This window comes from Bombina bombina, chromosome 3, assembly GCF_027579735.1.
Source record: "Bombina bombina isolate aBomBom1 chromosome 3, aBomBom1.pri, whole genome shotgun sequence".
NCBI classification, from domain to species: domain Eukaryota; kingdom Metazoa; phylum Chordata; class Amphibia; order Anura; family Bombinatoridae; genus Bombina; species Bombina bombina.
Genome location: NC_069501.1, coordinates 717,364,873 through 717,386,024, shown reverse-complemented (window position 1 = coordinate 717,386,024; position 21,152 = coordinate 717,364,873). Strand labels below are relative to the sequence as shown.

Genomic DNA, 21,152 nt, shown 5'->3' with positions numbered 1-21,152 from the left:
ATTCTGGTCAGAGCCTGACAAAAAGACTGATAGTCTGGAACATCTGCCAAACGTTTGTGTAGTAAAATTGACGATGCAGAGATTTGTCCCTTTAAGGAACTTGCTGATAACCCTTTCTCCAATCCTTCTTGGAGAAAAGACAGAATCCTGGGAATCCTAATTCTACTCGATGAGTAGCACTTGGATTCGCACCAATAAAGATATTTACGCCATATCTTATGGTAGATCTTTCTAGTAACAGGCTTACGTGCCTGAATCAAAATATCAATGACCGAATCAGAGAATCCCCGCTTAGATAAAATCAAGCGTTAAATCTCCAAGCAGTCAGTTGCAGAGAAACTAGATTTAGGTGTTGGAAGGGTCCCTGAATGAGAAGGTCCTGCCTCAATGGAAGCTTCCACAGCGGCAGAGAGGCCACTCAGGCGCGATTAGAATTACCGAAGCCCTCTCCTGTTTGATCCGACCAATCACCCGGGGAAGGAGAGCAAACGGTGGAAACACATAAGCTAGATTGAATGACCAAGGCACTGCCAAGGTATCTATCAGTTCGGCCTGAGGATCCCTTGACCTGGATCCGTATCTCGGGAGCTTGGCATTCTGACGAGACGCCATCAGATCCAATTCCGGTCTGCCCCATCTGAGGATCAGAGGATGAAAAGTCTGTCTGCTTAAAAAGTCCGCTTCCCAGTTGTCCACTCCTGGGATGTAGATTGCTGACAGATAACAAGAGTGAGCTTCCGCCCACCGAATTATCTTGGATACTTCTGTCATCGCTAAGGAACTCCTTGTTCCTCCCTGATGATTGATGTAAGCGACAGTCGTGATGTTGTCCGACTGAAAGTGGATGAATTTGGCCGAAGCCAACTGAGGACACGCCTGAAGCGCATTGAATATTGCTCTCAATTCCAGAATATTGATTGGAAGAAGAGACTCCGGCTGAGTCCACACACCCTGAGCATTCAGGGAATTCCAGACTGCACCCCAGCCTAGTAGACTGGCGTCCGTTGTCACTATCACCCATGAGGGTCTGCGGAAGCACGTCCCTTGGGACAGATGATCCGGCGACAACCACCAAAGAAGAGAGTCTCTTGTCTCCTGATCCAGATCTATCTGAGGAGACAAATTTGCATAATCTCCATTCCACTGCCTGAGCATGCTCAGTTGTAGTGGCCTGAGATGAAAATGAGCAAACTGAATGATGTCCATTGCCGCCACCATCAATCCAATTACATCCATGCACTGATGGCCGAGGATTGGACTGAAGAGCTTGGCATGTATTCAGAATCTTTAACTTTCTGACCTCCGTCAAGAAAATTTTCATAGATATGGAGTCTATTAGAGTTCCCAAGAAGGGAACCCTTGTCTGTGGAATTAATGAACTCTTTTCTAAATTCACCTTCCACCCGTGAGTCCTCAGAAAGGACAGAACTATGTCTGTATGAGACTTTGTCAGATGGTAAGACGACGCCTGGATCAGAATATCGTCCAGATAAGGCGTCACTGCAATGCCCCGCGGCCTGAGATCCGCCAAAAGTGACCCTAGAACCTTTGTGAAGATCCTGGGTGCTGTGGCCAACCCGAAGGGAAGAGCCACAAACTGAAAATGTTTGTCCAGAAAGGCAAACCTTAGGAACTGGTGATGATCCTTGTGGATAGGAATATGAAGATATGCATCCTTCAAGTCCACGGTAGTCATATATTGACCCTCCTGGATCAATGTCAGAATTGTTCGAATAGTCTCCATCTTGAAGGATGGGACTCTGAGAAACTTGTTTAGACTTTTTAGATCTAAAATAGTATGAAGCGTGCCCTCTTTTTTGGGGACCACGAAGAGATTTGAGTAAAACCCCTGCCCCTGTTCTAGTCTTGGAACAGGACAAATTACTCCCATAGTAGAGAGGTCTTTTACACAACGTAAGAACTCCTCTCTTTTTATCTGGTCTACAGACAATCTTGAAAGAAGAAACCTCCCCCTTGGGAGAGAATTTTTGAATTCCAGTTGATACCCATGGGACACGATTTCCAGTGTCAAAGGATCCTGAACATCTCTTACCCAAGCCTGGGCAAAGAGAGAAAGTCTGCCCCCCACTAGATCCGGTCCTGGATCGGGGGCCACCCCTTCATGCTGTCTTGGTAGCAGCAGCGGGCTTTTTGGGTTGTTTACCCTTGTTTCAAGCCTGGTTGGGTCTCCAGACGGACTTGGCCTGAGCAAAACTCCCTTCCTGTTTGGTGGAAGAAGAGGAAGAAGAGGGAACTCCTTTAAAGTTCCGAAAGGAACGAAAATTATTTTGTTTACGCCTCAGTTTAGCAGTTCTATCCTGAGGTAGGAGATGACCCTTACCTCCCGTAATGTCAGAAATAATCTCTTTCAAGTCAGGCCCAAATAGGGTTTTTCCTTTAAAAGGAATAGCCAAAAGTTTTGACTTAGATGACACATCAGCAGACCAAGATTTTAACCATAACGCTCTACGCGCTAAAATGGCAAATTCTGCATTCTTAGCTGCCAATTTTGCAATCTGAAAGGCGGCATCTGTAATAAAAGAATTAGCCAGCTTAAAAACCTTAATTCTATCTAAAATATCCTCTAAAGGAGTCTCAGTCTTAAAGGGACCTATAACACCTTATAAAAATTGTTTAAACTAACTCAAACTTACTAATAATAACAAACTAAGCATTAATCCATATCCTTGATGCTCAGTTTAACCTAAACAGTTCAAGAAGAGTGTCTTCAATCAGACTGCTGATCCAGCGCTTGGTAATGCTATGTATGCCGCCATATTGCCACACGGGCACAGCAGTCATGTGATGTGCATGGCAGATAATAAAGTTAAGAGGATTATCAGAATGCTCCCTCACTGTGGTGCTAATCAAGTGCTGTATAAACATCATATGTGCCTCATTCATATAAATAAACATTCAGTTTGTGCATTCATTGTTTTAAAATCAAAGCACTGTGGGGTTTTTTTTCTGTGTTAGAAGAAAGAGGAATGTTTATTTTTGCAAATAGCAAGCTACATGGGGAGGAGGAAGGAGGGGGAGAGTAAATCTTATAGAGGTGTGACAATTTATGGGCCTAATGAAATAATCTATATTAGAAAAAAAAACAGAATTTATGCTTACCTGATAAATGACTTTCTCCAACGGTGTGTCCGGTCCACGGCGTCATCCTTACTTGTGGGATATTCTCTTCCCCAACAGGAAATGGCAAAGAGTCCCAGCAAAGCTGGCCACATGATCCCTCCTAGGCTCCGCCCACCCCAGTCATTCGACCGACGGACAGGAGGAAATATATATAGGAGAAACCATATGATACCGTGGTGACTGTAGTTAGAGAAAATAATTTATCAGACCTGATTAAAAAACCAGGGCGGGCCGTGGACTGGACACACCGTTGGAGAAAGTAATTTATCAGGTAAGCATAAATTCTGTTTTCTCCAACATTGGTGTGTCCGGTCCACGGCGTCATCCTTACTTGTGGGAACCAATACCAAAGCTTTAGGACACGGATGAAGGGAGGGAGCAAATCAGGTCACCTAAATGGAAGGCACCACGGCTTGCAAAACCTCTCCCCCAAAAATAGCCTCCGAAGAAGCAAAAGTATCAAATTTATAAAATTTGGCAAAAGTGTGCAGTGAAGACCAAGTCGCTGCCTTACATATCTGGTCAACAGAAGCCTCGTTCTTGAAGGCCCATGTGGAAGCCACAGCCCTAGTGGAGTGAGCTGTGATTCTTTCAGGAGGCTGCCGTCCGACAGTCTCATAAGCCAATCGGATAATGCTTTTAAGCCAAAAGGAAAGAGAGGTAGAAGTCGCTTTTTGACCTCTCCTTTTACCAGAATAAACAACAAACAAGGAAGATGTTTGTCTGAAATCTTTAGTAGCCTCTAAATAGAATTTTAGAGCACGGACTACGTCCAAATTGTGTAACAAACGTTCCTTCTTTGAAACTGGATTCGGACACAAAGAAGGTACAACTATCTCCTGGTTAATATTTTTGTTGGAAACAACTTTCGGAAGAAAACCAGGCTTAGTACGCAAAACCACCTTATCTGCATGGAACACCAGATAGGGCGGAGAACACTGCAGAGCAGATAACTCTGAAACTCTTCTAGCAGAAGAAATTGCAACCAAAAACAAAACTTTCCAAGATAATAACTTAATATCTACGGAATGTAAGGGTTCAAACGGAACCCCTTGAAGAACTGAAAGAACTAGATTTAGACTCCAGGGAGGAGTCAAAGGTCTGTAAACAGGCTTGATCCTAACCAGAGCCTGAACAAATGCTTGAACATCTGGCACAGCTGCCAGTGTTTTGTGAAGTAAAACAGATAAAGCAGAGATCTGTCCCTTCAGAGAACTTGTAGATAATCCTTTCTCCAAACCTTCTTGTAGAAAGGATAGAATCTTAGGAATTTTTATCTTGTTCCATGGGAATCCTTTAGATTCACACCAACAGATTTTTTTTCCATATTTTATGGTAAATTTTTCTAGTTACAGGCTTTCTAGCCTGAATCAGAGTATCTATTACAGAATCTGAAAACCCACGCTTTGATAAAATCAAGCGTTCAATCTCCAAGCCGTCAGTTGGAGGGAAACCAGATTCGGATGTTCGAATGGACCCTGAACAAGAAGGTCCTGTCTCAAAGGTAGCTTCCATGGTGGAGCCGATGACATATTCACCAGGTCTGCATACCAAGTCCTGCGTGGCCACGCAGGAGCTATCAAGATCACCGAGGCCCTCTCCTGATTGATCCTGGCTACCAGCCTGGGGATGAGAGGAAACGGTGGGAATACATAAGCTAGGTTGAAGGTCCAAGGTGCTACTAGTGCATCTACTAGGGTCGCCTTGGGATCCCTGGATCTGGACCCGTAGCAAGGAACCTTGAAGTTCTGACGAGACGCCATCAGATCCATGTCTGGAATGCCCCATAATTGAGTTATTTGGGCAAAGATTTCCGGATGGAGTTCCCACTCCCCTGGATGGAATGTCTGACGACTCAGAAAATCCGCTTCCCAATTTTCCACTCCTGGGATGTGGATCGCAGACAAGTGGCAGGAGTGAACCTCCGCCCATTGAATAATCTTGGTCACTTCTTTCATCGCCAGGGAACTCCTTGTTCCCCCCTGATGATTGATATATGCAACGGTCGTCATGTTGTCTGACTGAAACCTTATGAATTTGGCCTTTGCTAGTTGAGGCCAAGCTCTGAGAGCATTGAATATCGCTCTCAGTTCCAGAATGTTTATCGGGAGACCCGAGACCATAGACCCTGAGCTTTCAGGGATTCCCAGACCGCGCCCCAGCCCACTAGGCTGGCGTCGGTCGTGACAATGACCCACTCTGGTCTGCGGAAGCTCATTCCCTGTGACAGATTGTCCAGGGTCAGCCACCAACGGAGTGAATCTCTGGTCTTTTGATCTACTTGAATCGTCGGAGACAAGTCTGTATAATCCCCATTCCACTGTCTGAGCATGCACAGTTGTAATGGTCTTAGATGAATTTGTGCAAAAGGAACTATGTCCATTGTTGCAACCATCAATCCTATTACTTCCATGCACTGCGCTATGGAAGGACGAGGAACAGAATGAAGTACTTGACAAGAGCTTAGAAGTTTTGATTTTCTGACCTCTGTCAGAAAAATCCTCATTTCTAAGGAATCTATTATTGTTCCCAAGAAGGGAACTCTTGTTGACGGGGACAGAGAACTACTTTCTTTGTTCACCTTCCATCCGTGAGATCTGAGAAAGGCTAGGACGATGTCCGTATGAGCCTTTGCTTTTGACAGGGACGACACTTGAATCAGGATGTCGTCCAAGTAAGGTACTACTGCAATGCCCCTTGGTCTTAGAACCGCTAGAAGAGACCCTAGTACCTTTGTGAAAATCCTTGGAGCAGTGGCTAATCCGAATGGAAGTGCCACAAACTGGTAATGCTTGTCCAGAAAAGCGAACCTTAGGAACTGATGATGTTCCTTGTGGATAGGAATATGTAGGTAAGCATCCTTTAAATCCACGGTAGTCATAAATTGATTTTCCTGGATAGTAGGTAGGATCGTTCGAATAGTTTCCATTTTGAACGATGGTACCCTGAGAAATTTGTTTAGGATCTTTAGATCCAAAATTGGTCTGAATGTTCCCTCTTTTTTGGGAACTATGAACAGATTGGAATAAAAACCCATTCCTTGTTCTCTTATTGGAACTGGATGTATCACTCCCATCTTTAACAGGTCTTCTACACAATGTAAGAATGCCTGTCTCTTTATTTGGTTTGAAGATAATTGAGACCTGTGGAACCTTCCCCTTGGGGGTAGTTCCTTGAATTCCAGGAGATAACCTTGAGAAACTATTTCTAGCGCCCAAGGATCCTGAACATCTCTTGCCCAAGCCTGAGCAAAGAGAGAAAGTCTGCCCCCCACTAGATCCGGTCCCGGATCGGGGGCTATCCCTTCATGCTGTTTTGGTAGCAGTGATAGGCTTCTTGGCCTGCTTACCCTTGTTCCAGCCTTGCATTGGTTTCCAGGCTGGTTTGGGTTGTGAAGTATTACCCTCTTGCTTAGAGGATACAGAATTAGAGACTGGTCCGTTTCTGCGAAAGGGACGAAAATTAGGCTTATTTTTAGCCTTAAAAGACCTATCCTGTGGGAGGGCGTGACCCTTTCCCCCAGTGATGTCTGAAATAATCTCTTTCAAATCAGGTCCAAATAATGTTTTACCTTTGAAAGGAATGTTAAGCAATTTTGTCTTGGAAGACACATCCGCTGACCAAGACTTTAGCCAAAGCGCTCTGCGCGCCACGATAGCAAACCCTGAATTTTTCGCCGCTAATCCAGTTAATTGCAAAGCGCATCTAAAACAAAAGAGTTAGCCAATTTAAGTGCTTGAACTCTGTCCATAACCTCCTCATACGAAGATTCTTTACTGAGCGATTTTTCTAGTTCCTCGAACCAGAAACACGCTGCCGTAGTGACAGGAACAATGCATGAAATTGGTTGTAGAAGGTAACCTTGCTGTACAAAAATCTTTTTAAGCAAACCCTCTAATTTCTTATCCATAGGATCTTTGAAAGCACAACTATCTTCGATAGGAATAGTAGTGCGTTTGTTTAGAGTAGAAACCGCCCCCTCGACCTTGGGGACTGTCTGCCATAAGTCCTTTCTGGGGTCGACTATAGGAAATAATTTCTTAAATATAGGGGGGGGAACAAAAGGTATGCCGGGCCTTTCCCACTCTTTATTTACTATGTCCGCCACCCGCTTGGGTATAGGAAAAGCGTCGGGGGGCACCGGAACCTCTAGGAACTTGTCCATCTTACATAATTTCTCTGGAATGACCAAATTGTCACAATCATCCAGAGTAGATAACACCTCCTTAAGCAGTGCGCGGAGATGTTCTAATTTAAATTTAAATGTCACAACATCAGGTTCAGCTTGATGAGAAATTTTTCCTGAATCTGAAATTTCTCCATCAGACAAAACCTCCCTCATGGCCCCTTGAATACCAATAATTAGTTAGAATCTGCATAATATGCCTAGTAAAGCAATCGTTTTAGCCCATAAAAATGTCTACCAGTTTTTAAGCCCTTTTTGAAGCCCTTTATTCTTTTATGTTTAACTAAGAAAATGGCTTACCGGTCCCCATGAGGGGAAATGACAGCCTTCCAGCATTACATGGTCTTGTTAGAAATATGGCTAGTCATACCTTAAGCAGAAAAGTCTGCTAACTGTTTCCCCCAACTGAAGTTACTTCATCTCAACAGTCCTGTGTGGAAACAGCAATCGATTTTAGTTACTGTCTGCTAAAATCATCTTCCTCTTACAAACAGAAATCTTCATCCTTTTCTGTTTCAGAGTAAATAGTACATACCAGCACTATTTTAAAATAACAAACACTTGATAGAAGAATAAAACTACATTTAAACACCAAAAAACTCTTAACCATCTCCGTGGAGATGTTGCCTGTGCAACGGCAAAGAGAATGACTGGGGTGGGCGGAGCCTAGGAGGGATCATGTGACCAGCTTTGCTGGGACTCTTTGCCATTTCCTGTTGGGGAAGAGAATATCCCACAAGTAAGGATGACGCCGTGGACCGGACACACCAATGTTGGAGAAATAAAGTTGATTTTACAAAAATTACATACATAAAAATCATTGTGAAGCTTGCACACCAACATGTACTGTTTGCTTAACATGTGGAGTCCTCCATGGGCTTGCTACCACAAGGGTCCAGTCACTCCCTTACTATTTTGCATGGGGAGGAGGAAGGAGGAAGGAGGGGGAGAGGCATGCTCCGTGTGAAGAAGGCAGCTGAATAACGATGTATTTACATTTTACTACAAGATTTATGCACTAAGTGTAAGTATCTTTTCAATGTCTAGTCCGTAAAATGTTTGAAGTACTGTGTTATCCAGCTGCCTTCTTCCCATGGAGCATGCCCCTCCTTCCTCCTCCCCTCTCCTCCCGGTGTAGCTTGCTAATCTATGGCAATAAGTGCATAAATCTTGTAGTAGAACTAAATACAGCATTATTTAGCTATGAGCATGCCTCTCCCCCTCCTTCCTCCTCCCTAATCCCCTTGTAGCTAGCTATTAGCAAAAATAAACATTCCTCTAGCGGTGGAGACGTATTTCTTCTAACACAGAAAAAAAACAGAATTTATGTTTACCTGATAAATTGCTTTCTCCAACGGTGTGTCCGGTCCACGGCGTCATCCTTACTTGTGGGATATTCTCCTCCCCAACAGGAAATGGCAAAGAGCCCAGCAAAGCTGGTCACATGATCCCTCCTAGGCTCCGCCTTCCCCAGTCATTCGACCGACGTAAAGGAGGAATATTTGCATAGGAGAAACCATATGATACCGTGGTGACTGTAGTTAAAGAAAATAAATTATCAGACCTGATTAAAAAACCAGGGCGGGCCGTGGACCGGACACACCGTTGGAGAAAGCAATTTATCAGGTAAACATAAATTCTGTTTACTCCAACATAGGTGTGTCCGGTCCACGGCGTCATCCTTACTTGTGGGAACCAATACCAAAGCTTTAGGACACGGATGAAGGGAGGGAGCAAATCAGGTCACCTAGATGGAAGGCACCACGGCTTGCAAAACCTTTCTCCCAAAAATAGCCTCAGAAGAAGCAAAAGTATCAAACTTGTAAAATTTAGTAAAAGTGTGCAGTGAAGACCAAGTCGCTGCCTTACATATCTGATCAACAGAAGCCTCGTTCTTGAAGGCCCATGTGGAAGCCACAGCCCTAGTGGAATGAGCTGTGATTCTTTCAGGAGGCTGCCGTCCGGCAGTCTCGTAAGCCAATCTGATGATGCTTTTAATCCAAAAAGAGAGAGAGGTAGAAGTTGCTTTTTGACCTCTCCTTTTACCAGAATAAACAACAAACAAGGAAGATGTTTGTCTAAAATCCTTTGTAGCATCTAAATAGAATTTTAGAGCACGAACAACATCCAAGTTGTGCAACAAACGTTCCTTCTTTGAAACTGGATTCGGACACAAAGAAGGCACGACTATCTCCTGGTTAATGTTTTTGTTAGAAACAACTTTCGGAAGAAAACCAGGTTTAGTACGTAAAACCACCTTATCTGCATGGAACACCAGATAAGGAGGAGAACACTGCAGAGCAGATAATTCTGAAACTCTTCTAGCAGAAGAAATTGCAACCAAAAACAAAACTTTCCAAGATAATAACTTAATATCAACGGAATGTAAGGGTTCAAACGGAACCCCCTGAAGAACTGAAAGAACTAAATTGAGACTCCAAGGAGGAGTCAAAGGTTTGTAAACAGGCTTGATTCTAACCAGAGCCTGAACAAAGGCTTGAACATCTGGCACAGCTGCCAGTTTTTTGTGAAGTAACACAGACAAGGCAGAAATCTGTCCCTTCAAGGAACTAGCAGATAATCCTTTCTCCAAACCTTCTTGAAGGAAGGATAGAATCTTAGGAATTTTTACCTTGTCCCAAGGGAATCCTTTAGATTCACACCAACAGATATATTTTTTCCATATTTTGTGGTAAATTTTTCTAGTTACAGGCTTTCTGGCCTGAACAAGAGTATCAATGACAGAATCTGAGAACCCTCGCTTTGATAAGATCAAGCGTTCAATCTCCAAGCAGTCAGTTGGAGTGAGACCAGATTCGGATGTTCGAACGGACCTTGAACAAGAAGGTCTCGTCTCAAAGGTAGCTTCCATGGTGGAGCCGATGACATATTCACCAGGTCTGCATACCAAGTCCTGCGTGGCCACGCAGGAGCTATCAAGATCACCGATGCTCTCTCCTGATTGATCCTGGCTACCAGCCTGGGGATGAGAGGAAACGGCGGGAATACATAAGCTAGTTTGAAGGTCCAAGGTGCTACTAGTGCTTCTACTAGAGTCGCCTTGGGATCCCTGGATCTGGACCCGTAGCAAGGAACCTTGAAGTTCTGACGAGAGGCCATCAGATCCATGTCTGGAATGCCCCACAATTGAGTGTTTTGGGCAAAGATTTCCGGATGGAGTTCCCACTCCCCCGGATGAAATGTCTGACGACTCAGAAAATCCGCTTCCCAATTTTCCACTCCTGGGATGTGGATTGCAGACAAGTGGCAGGAGTGAGTCTCCGCCCATTGAATGATTTTGGTCACTTCTTCCATCGCCAGGGAACTCCTTGTTCCCCCCTGATGGTTGATGTACGCAACAGTCGTCATGTTGTCTGATTGAAACCGTATGAACTTGGCCTTTGCTAGCTGAGGCCAAGCCTTGAGAGCATTGAGTATCGCTCTCAGTTCCAGAATATTTATCGGTAGAAGAGATTCTTCCCGAGACCAAAGACCCTGAGCTTTCAGGGGTCCCCAGACCGCGCCCCAGCCCACCAGACTGGCGTCGGTCGTGACAATGACCCACTCTGGTCTGCGGAAGCTCATCCCCTGTGACAGGTTGTCCAGGGACAGCCACCAACGGAGTGAATCTCTGGTCCTCTGATTTACTTGTATCGTCGGAGACAAGTCTGTATAGTCCCCATTCCACTGACTGAGCATGCACAGTTGTAATGATCTTAGATGAATGCGCGCAAAAGGAACTATGTCCATTGCCGCTACCATCAAACCTATTACTTCCATGCACTGCGCTATGGAAGGAAGAGGAACAGAATGAAGTATTTGACAAGAGTTCAGAAGTTTTGATTTTCTGGCCTCTGTCAGAAAAATCCTCATTTCTAAGGAGTCTATTATTGTTCCCAAGAAGGGAACCCTTGTTGACGGAGACAGAGAACTTTTTTCTACGTTCACTTTCCACCCGTGAGATCTGAGAAAGGCCAGGACAATGTCTGTGTGAGCCTTTGCTTGAGGAAGGGACGACGCTGGAATCAGAATGTCGTCCAAGTAAGGTACTACTGCAATGCCCCTTGGTCTTAGCACCGCTAGAAGGGACCCTAGTACCTTTGTGAAAATCCTTGGAGCAGTGGCTAATCCGAACGGAAGTGCCACAAACTGGTAATGCTTGTCCAGGAATGCGAACCTTAGGAACCGATGATGTTCCTTGTGGATAGGAATATGTAGATACGCATCCTTTAAATCCACCGTGGTCATGAATTGACCTTCCTGGATGGAAGGAAGAATAGTTCGAATGGTTTCCATTTTGAACGATGGAACCTTGAGAAACTTGTTTAGGATCTTGAGATCTAAGATTGGTCTGAATGTTCCCTCTTTTTTGGGAACTACGAACAGATTGGAGTAGAACCCCATCCCTTGTTCTCCTAATGGAACAGGATGAATCACTCCCATTTTTAACAGGTCTTCTACACAATGTAAGCATGCCTGTTTTTTTATGTGGTCTGAAGACAATTGAGACCTGTGGAACCTCCCCCTTGGGGGAAGCCCCTTGAATTCCAGAAGATAACCTTGGGAGACTATTTCTAGCGCCCAAGGATCCAGAACATCTCTTGCCCAAGCCTGAGCGAAGAGAGAGAGTCTGCCCCCCACCAGATCCGGTCCCGGATCGGGGGTCAACATCTCATGCTGTCTTGGTAGCAGTGGCAGGTTTCTTGGCCTGCTTTCCTTTGTTCCAGCCTTGCATTGGTCTCCAGGCTGGCTTGGCTTGAGAAGTATTACCCTCTTGCTTAGAGGACGTAGCACTTGGGGCTGGTCCGTTTCTGCGAAAGGGACGAAAATTAGGTTTATTTTTGGCCTTGAAAGACCTATCCTGAGGAAGGGCGTGGCCCTTGCCCCCAGTGATATCAGAGATAATCTCTTTCAAGTCAGGGCCAAACAGCGTTTTCCCCTTGAAAGGAATGTTAAGCAATTTGTTCTTGGAAGACGCATCCGCTGACCAAGATTTTAACCAAAGCGCTCTGCGCGCCACAATAGCAAAACCAGAATTTTTCGCCGCTAACCTAGCCAATTGCAAAGTGGCGTCTGGGGTGAAAGAATTAGCCAATTTGAGAGCACGAATTCTGTCCATAATCTCCTCATAAGAAGAAGAATTATTATTGATCGCCTTTTCTAGCTCATCGAACCAGAAACACGCGGCTGTAGTGACAGGAACAATGCATGAAATTGGTTGTAGAAGGTAACCTTGCTGAACAAACATCTTTTTAAGCAAACCTTCTAATTTTTTATCCATAGGATCTTTGAAAGCACAACTATCTTCTATGGGTATAGTGGTGCGTTTGTTTAGAGTAGAAACCGCCCCCTCGACCTTGGGGACTGTCTGCCATAAGTCCTTTCTGGGGTCGACCATAGGAAACAATTTTTTAAATATGGGGGGAGGGACGAAAGGTATACCGGGCCTTTCCCATTCTTTATTTACAATGTCCGCCACCCGCTTGGGTATAGGAAAAGCTTCGGGGGGCCCCGGGACCTCTAGGAACTTGTCCATTTTACATAGTTTCTCTGGAATGACCAAATTCTCACAATCATCCAGAGTGGATAACACCTCCTTAAGCAGAGCGCGGAGATGTTCCAATTTAAATTTAAATGTAATCACATCAGGTTCAGCTTGTTGAGAAATTTTCCCTGAATCTGAAATTTCTCCCTCAGACAAAACCTCCCTGGCCCCCTCAGATTGGTGTAGGGGCCCTTCAGAACCAATATCATCAGCGTCCTCATGCTCTTCAGTATTTTCTAAAACAGAGCAGTCGCGCTTTCGCTGATAAGTGGGCATTTTGGCTAAAATGTTTTTGATAGAATTATCCATTACAGCCGTTAATTGTTGCATAGTAAGGAGTATTGGCGCGCTAGATGTACTAGGGGCCTCCTGTGTGGGCAAGACTGGTGTAGACGAAGGAGGGGATGATGCAGTACCATGCTTACTCCCCTCACTTGAGGAATCATCTTGGGCATCATTTTCTCTAAATTTTGTGTCACATAAATCACATCTATTTAAATGAGAAGGAACCTTGGCTTCCCCACATTCAGAACACAGTCTATCTGGTAGTTCAGACATGTTAAACAGGCAAAAACTTGATAACAAAGTACAAAAAACGTTTTAAAATAAATCGTTACTGTCACTTTAAATTTTAAACTGAACACACTTTATTACTGCAATTGCGAAAAAGTATGAAGGAATTGTTCAAAATTCACCAAAATTTCACCACAGTGTCTTAAAGCCTTAAAAGTATTGCACACCAAATTTGGAAGCTTTAACCCTTAAAATAACGGAACCGGAGCCGTTTTTATATTTAACCCCTTTACAGTCCCTGGTATCTGCTTTGCTGAGACCCAACCAAGCCCAAAGGGGAATACGATACCAAATGACGCCTTCAGAAAGTCTTTTCTATGTATCAGAGCTCCTCACACATGCATCTGCATGTCATGCTTCTCAAAAACAAGTGCGCAATACAGGCGCGAAAATGAGACTCTGCCTATGATTAGGGAAAGCCCCTAGAGAATAAGGTGTCCAATACAGTGCCTGCCGGTTATTTTACATAATTCCCAAGATTAAAATAATTCCTCAAGGCTATGGAGTATAAAATATAAATCGATTTAGCCCAGAAAATGTCTACAGTCTTAGAAAGCCCTTGTGAAGCCCTTTATTTCTTTCTGTAATAAAAATGGCTTACCGGATCCCATAGGGAAAATGACAGCTTCCAGCATTACATCGTCTTGTTAGAATGTGTCATACCTCAAGCAGCAAAAGTCTGCTCACTGTTCCCCCAACTGAAGTTAATTCCTCTCAACAGTCCTGTGTGGAACAGCCATCGATTTTAGTAACGGTTGCTAAAATCATTTTCCTCTTACAAACAGAAATCTTCATCTCTTTTCTGTTTCAGAGTAAATAGTACATACCAGCACTATTTTAAAATAACAAACTCTTGATTGAATAATAAAAACTACAGTTAAACACTAAAAAACTCTAAGCCATCTCCGTGGAGATGTTGCCTGTACAACGGCAAAGAGAATGACTGGGGAAGGCGGAGCCTAGGAGGGATCATGTGACCAGCTTTGCTGGGCTCTTTGCCATTTCCTGTTGGGGAGGAGAATATCCCACAAGTAAGGATGACGCCGTGGACCGGACACACCTATGTTGGAGAAAAACACAGTGCTTTGATTTTAAAACAATGAATGCACAAACTGAATGTTTATTTATATAAATGAGGCACATATGATGTTTATACAGCACTCGATTAGCACCACAGTGAGGGAGCATTCTGATAATCCACAACTTTATTTATACAATTATCTGTCATTCACATCATGTGACTACTGCCTGTGAGCAACGTGCGTTACAACATGGCAGGATACATAGCAGCATTGAGCTCAGTATCACCATTCTGTTTGACAACACTCTTCTTGAATAAACTGGGGGTAAGCTGCACAGATTGCCTAAATATCCCTTTTTTCTAGATTTGGAGTACATTTATGAATTAAAAGCAGAAGTTAGTTTGCAGAATTTGCAGCAGGTGTTTAGTGTCCCTTTAAGAGACTCTTCCAATGCATCAAACCAGAAGGCCGCCGCAGTGGTAACTGGTACAATGCAGGCCGTCGGTTGTAAAAGGAAACCCTGATGAATAAACAGTTTCTTTAGAAGACCCTCCAATTTCTTATCCATAGGGTCTTTGAAAGCACAACTGTCCTCAATAGGAATAGTTGTACGCTTAGCCAGGGTAGATATAGCTCCCTCCACCTTAGGGACTGTTTGCCAAGAGTCCCGAACATTGTCAGATATGGGATATATTTTCTTAAAATTAGGAGAAGGTGAGAATGGGATACCCGGTCTGTCCCATTCCCTCTTAATAATCTGCGAAATTCTCTTAAGAGCCGGAAAAACATCAGTGTAAGCAGGTACCTCTAAGTATTTGTCCATTTTACACAATTTCTCTGGTGGTACCACAATAGAGTCACAGTCATCCAGAGTCGCTAAAACCTCCCGAAGTAACAGGCGGAGGTGTTCAAGCTTAAATCTAAAGGACATGACGTCCGAGTCCGTCTGAGGCAACACACTTCCCGAATTGGAAAGTTCCCCCTCAGACAGAAGTTCCCTGACCCCCAAATCAGATCCCTGTGAGGGTACATCGGAAATAGCTAACAAAGCTTTAGAGGACTCAGTATTCACATTGACTTCTGTCCTGCTGCGTTTGCCCTGTAACACTGGTAACTTAGATAATACCTCTGTAAGGGTAGTTGACATAACTGCAGCCATATCCTGCAGAGTAAATGAATTAGACGCGGTTGAAGAACCCAGCGTCGCTTGAGTGGGCGTTAAAGGTTGTGACGCTTGGGGAGAATTTGGCGGTATACCCTGATTCTCCTCAGACTGAGAATCATCCTTAGACACACTTTCTGTACATAAAATCTGCGCTTTACATTGTAAGGCCCTTTCAGTACACGAGGGACAAAAAGTAAGAGGGGGTTCCACAATGGCATCTAAACACATAGAACAAGTAGTTTCCTCAAGATCAGACATGTTAGACTAGCAATAGCAATAATAGTCGTTCTTTACTTAAAATATTGAGCTCTGAATTCAAATTATATAGACAAAAATGTTAACACAAAAAGGTGTACTGCGCCTTTAAATAATAAAAGCGCAACAATTTTTCTGTTATCTTCAAAACAGTGTTTGTCGCAATAAAAATTGTTTTATTGTGCCCCAAATATTCTAACAGTATTGCACCAGCTTGCTTAGATGTGTAAAAAAATAATATAAAGCGATTTGACAGTTATGACAAAAACTTTTTATTTATTCAAGCCCCTGCTCTGCTGTGACGCCTACCTGCCCCAGGAATACACTGCTGCTGCTTGAGAAGCTTTTAAGACCCTTCAAATGGCAAAACAACTTAGGCCCCACCGGAGCCCAGGCCTTTGCTGTCTATGCGATCCGGATGATACTGCGCGTCTGAGTGCGCGAAAATAGGCCCCGCCCCCCGTGGGCGTAACACTAGCCTTTACAGAGACCCGCATGGGTTGCAAGAAAAAAACAAACATGTCGTTTATAATAAATATGAAGCCATGTGCCCCTCTTACACTAACATGTCGCACCAAAATCAAGCCTAACTGCATGACAAAAAAACTGTACTCCCTTAGGTCAGATAAATGTATGACCGTTCTTAGCCAGCAACCGCATATCCCAGCGTTTAGCCCATACTAAATAATTCTCATAAGTGATATTAGACACATATAGCAGTCAATATAAAGGGAATTCCAGGTACACCATTACCATACATGTAGTGCATACTGATTTACCCCTCCCCAGATAGGGAATAATGTCAGCCTGTTCTAATGCATCAAGTCTCCCCAGAAACAAATGACTGAACATACCTCAATGCTGCTTGTAGCATGACACAGTTCTCCACACTGAAGATGTTTCTTTACACTACCTTCAACTGCTCTGTGGGAACCAGCATGGATCTTGGATAACATTTGCTAAGATCATCAACATCTATATCTTGGGAAGATATAGACTGACGATTTGTCCCTGAGGAAAATAGTACTCACTGGCACTATTTGAAAATAAAAAACTTCTTGATTGAAGAATCTAAAAATAACACCTCACTTTACCTCTTCCTATCACTAACACAGGCAAAGAGAATGACTGGAGGGGGAGGGAAGGGAGGAGCTATATATACAGCTCTGCTGTGGTGCTCTTTGCCACTTCCTGCTAGCAGGAGGTTTAATCCCACAAGTAAGGATGAAATCCGTGGACTCGTCATATCTTGTAAAAGAAATAAAAACACCCCCTAATCTAATGCTAAACTACCAATAGCCCTTAAAAGGGCTTTTTGTAGGGCATTGCCCTAAGTTAAAAAGCTCTTTTACATTAAAAATAAACAAAGTCCCCCCTGACAGTAAAACCCCCCACCCACCAAACCCCCAAAATAAAAACATTAAAAACACTAATAAACCTAATCTACCCATTGCCCTGAAAAGGGCATTTGTATGGGCATTGCTCTTAAAAGGGCATTTAGCTCTTTTTCACAGCCCTTAAAAGGGCATTCAGCTCTTTTTCGAAGTGCCCAAAAAAAAAAAGTTAAAATTTTTTTAAAAACCCTAAAGCCCCAAATAGGTACTCATGGTTCCTGAAGTCCGACGGAGAAGGTCTTCTTCCAGACGGCTCCATCATCTTCATCCAAAGCGGCGCACAGCAGAGGTCCGAAGCGGTCTTCCCAGAAGTGGCAATCTTCGGCAGCAGTGGCGCTCCTCGGCGACGGCGTTCCTCAACAAAGGTGTAGAGGTTCCTTTTCATGTGATCGCCCGCCGCACACTGAACAAAGAATTGAAGATACCCCATATTTATTGGGGTACCTTGAATTCCTAATGGCTGAAATTTTCAAAATCAGCCAATAGGATGACAGCTACTGAACTCTTATTGGCTGATTTGAACAGCCAATAGGATTTTAGCAGCTCTAATCCTAGTGGCTGTTTTGAAAAATTCAGCCAATAGGAATGCAAGGTATCCCAAATTGATTGCGGTACCTTGCATTCTTTCTTCAGTATACCATGGACGATCGGATGAAGAGGAGCCTCCATGTCGCCGAGGAACGCCACCAGCGAGGATCGCTACATCTAGGAAGACCTCTCCGGACCTCCGCTCCGCCTTTGCTGTAGATAAAGATGATGGACCAGCCTGGAAGAAGACCTTCTCTGCCGGACTTCTGAAACCGTGAGTACCTATTTGGGGCTTTAGTGTTAGGATTTGTTTTTTTTTAAATTTTTAACTTAGTAAAAAAGAGATGAATGCCCTTTTAAGGGCAGTGAAAAAGAGTGAAATGCCCTATTAAGGGCAATGCCCATACAAATGCTCTTTTCAGGGCAATGGGTAGTTTAATTTTTTTTTTTAGTGTTAGTTTTTTTTATTTTGGGGGGTTTGGTGAATGTGGGGTTTTACGGTTAGGGGGGATTTTGTTTATTTTTTAATGTAAAAGAGCTGTGTAACTTAGGGCAATGCCCTACAAAAAGCCCTTTTAAGGGCAATTGGTAGTTTAGCATTAGATTAAGGGGTGTTTTTATTTTGGGGGGGCTTTTTTATTTTTATAAGGATTAGGTTTAATTTTTTTATTTTGGATAATGTGTTTATTTTTTACTGTATTTCTATTTTTATAGCTTGGTGGGTTGTATTTACAGCATATAGACTGCCCTCTGGGCTTGCTTACCAACTAGTATATTATATTTAAACAAAAATATATCGTTACCTTAAATGTTTTTTCAGGACTACAGGTAATGGAATTTTCTCCTGTGTGAGAAGAAAATAAATAAATAATAATCTGATTTAAAACAACAACAACAACAACACCACCACAAACAAGCTCTCAAAAAGTTCAACTCTTAGACTTACCAGAGACAACAAAAGTCTTGTTGCAGGAATTTACATTCTCATTATGATCCAATACCTGTATAAAATAATAAACATAGGGACAGGTATAGAAAGGACACCTTAACAACCAACCATAAAATATGCACCATACATGGCCTGCTGTCTTATCTCTCTACAAACACCAGTTCTTAGGGCCTGATTCTCACACACTCAACGGCATGGAGAGAAATCATCAGCTTATTTCACTGTTCTTTATATCGTAAAAGAGCTATTTGTAAACAATTTTATGCACTCCAGGATGTAAAATGGATAATTGGGAACACATTAAATGGTTGAAAATAACAAAATGTATGCTTACCTGATAAATTTCTTTCTGTCTGGATATGGCGAGTCCACGGAATCATAAATTACTGTTGGCCAGGAGTGATATTCCCAACAGTTATTGATGATTACGTGGACTCACCGTGTCTTAAGAAAGAAAACAAAATTTATGGTTACCTGATAAATTTCTTTCTTTCTGGACACAGTGAGTCCACAGAATCATCAATTACTGTTGGGAATATCACTCCTGGCCAACAGTAATTGATGATTCCGTGGACTCACCGTGTCTTAAGAAAGAAATTACAGTACACTGTCCCTTTAAGACACATTATATACAATTAATGGGTTAAAAATGTCTCCATTACTATTCCCTTTACTTGCACAGTTCCCAGGGTAAAAATTGCATTTAAACAATACCTAAGGGACCTCGTAATACTGCCGAAGCATCTTATAGAATTTTGCTAGACCAGAGAGCTTTAGAGAATCAGACTCTTAGTTACTGAAGTTGCAGCTTATCACCATTTTTTTTTTCTAGAAAAAGGTGATCTGAACTATAGAGAACCTACTTTATCATTAATAAATGGACATTCTAATGCGTCACCAGCAGTTTCCTGTTCATAAGGATCAACAGTCGGACGTACCTGCCAGTAGTCAACTACAATGCCTATGGCTCTGAGCGGGACTTCACCTATGCTTGTAAAGGGACATTAAAATGCTGGGTACAACTATAGTTGCAGGCTTACTACTCACTATTCTGTTTTTCCCCCTGAGTCTGTAGTCTTCATTAATGTTATTCTCTTATTTTAACTCCTTGCTGGTCGCCATCTTAGTGCGTTTTCGCAAATCAGTGAAATTCGTGACTTTTTGACAAGGCATAGCATTGCACTATATTTTTCCTGAGAGCTTCTTTATATTTGCTCTGTTACTTTTAAACAGCGTAAAAAAATGCTAAAATATATAACGATTCTGCACTCTACTGTACAAGCTTAACTAAGGTGCAAGGTACAGCTGGCAATCTCAGTGATTTGTCAATGCACACCACTTATGTTACAGTATGCAAGTATATGTGCGCTCCAAGATGGCAGCACCCAGACATGGATTAAAATAAGAGAATAACTTAGAGCTGCAGTTATAGGAGGAAAAACAATATCATGGTGTGTAGTAACCATGTTACTGTAGTTGTACCTAGCACTTTAATGACCATGTAACTGCTTTGTTGTAGATAAATACAGTTGCCTAGGCTCAGTAATGAAACAATTACACAAGCTAATGTATTGGAGCATGTCATTTTTGGATCAGAATGGCCTTTTACTTCAATTGTAAGCAGTCTTGTACATTTTTTTGTATGTCCTCATTCGACATTAGTAGATTAATATTTAACCAAACAGCTTTACCTCAGACGCATCCAGCTGAGTGTGGTTAATGTGATGGTATCCACTATCACTGCCTCCTGAAAGTAAAATAAAAATAATAATAAATGCACACATCATTGCTCTCCACTCCACCAAAAAAACAAAACAATACAAAAAATTTTATTAACCCCACCCCCAACTGGAATGTTGACTTCCGCTGTGATCTCTTGTTTACACATAGCTTTTCTATAGCTAATACTGCAATATTGTAATTTCCACTGTAAGTAACAGTTTCAACAGGTAAAAGCAGCAATTTCAAACTGACACAGGTAAAAAATAGCTATTGTAAACACTTTACAGGGGAGAAAATGTACTTTTAACCTATGCAAATTTTCATAAAAAGATTATTGATGACATACTAACTTAAAGGGCCATTATAGTAAAAAAAAAAAAAAAAAAAAAAGACATGCTGATCCAAACCAGCAGCACTAGTTCCACATCTGAATTGTGCGACTAGTGCTGCTGATTGGATTCTCTGCAGGGTATAAAAGCACAATAGTCTAGGGTCAATAGTCTTAAAATTACAGGTTCTTATAGACTACAGCATGTAGTTTTAGGACTATAATAGCTCTTTAATAAGAACCTGACCACCAGGAAGAGGCAAAGACCCACCAGCGAAAGGCTTAAATACTCCTCCCACTTCCCCTATCCCCCAGTCATTCAGCCGAGGAACAAGGAACAGTGG

At 42.7% G+C, this 21,152-nt stretch overlaps 1 protein-coding gene across 1 annotated transcript in view; it reads right to left on the bottom strand.

Moving 5' to 3' along the window:
* Window positions 1-20,500, bottom strand: part of LOC128652491 (uncharacterized) — a 112,404-nt gene extending 91,904 nt beyond the window's left edge. Inside the window, exons 1-3 of the mRNA XM_053705427.1 lie at window positions 20,450-20,500; window positions 18,756-18,810; window positions 18,613-18,653 (exon numbers count right to left, since the gene is read on the bottom strand). The gene's annotated coding sequence lies outside the window, so the exon portion shown is untranslated. The remainder of the gene's footprint in view (window positions 1-18,612; window positions 18,654-18,755; window positions 18,811-20,449) is intronic.
* Window positions 20,501-21,152: the final 652 nt, after the last annotated feature.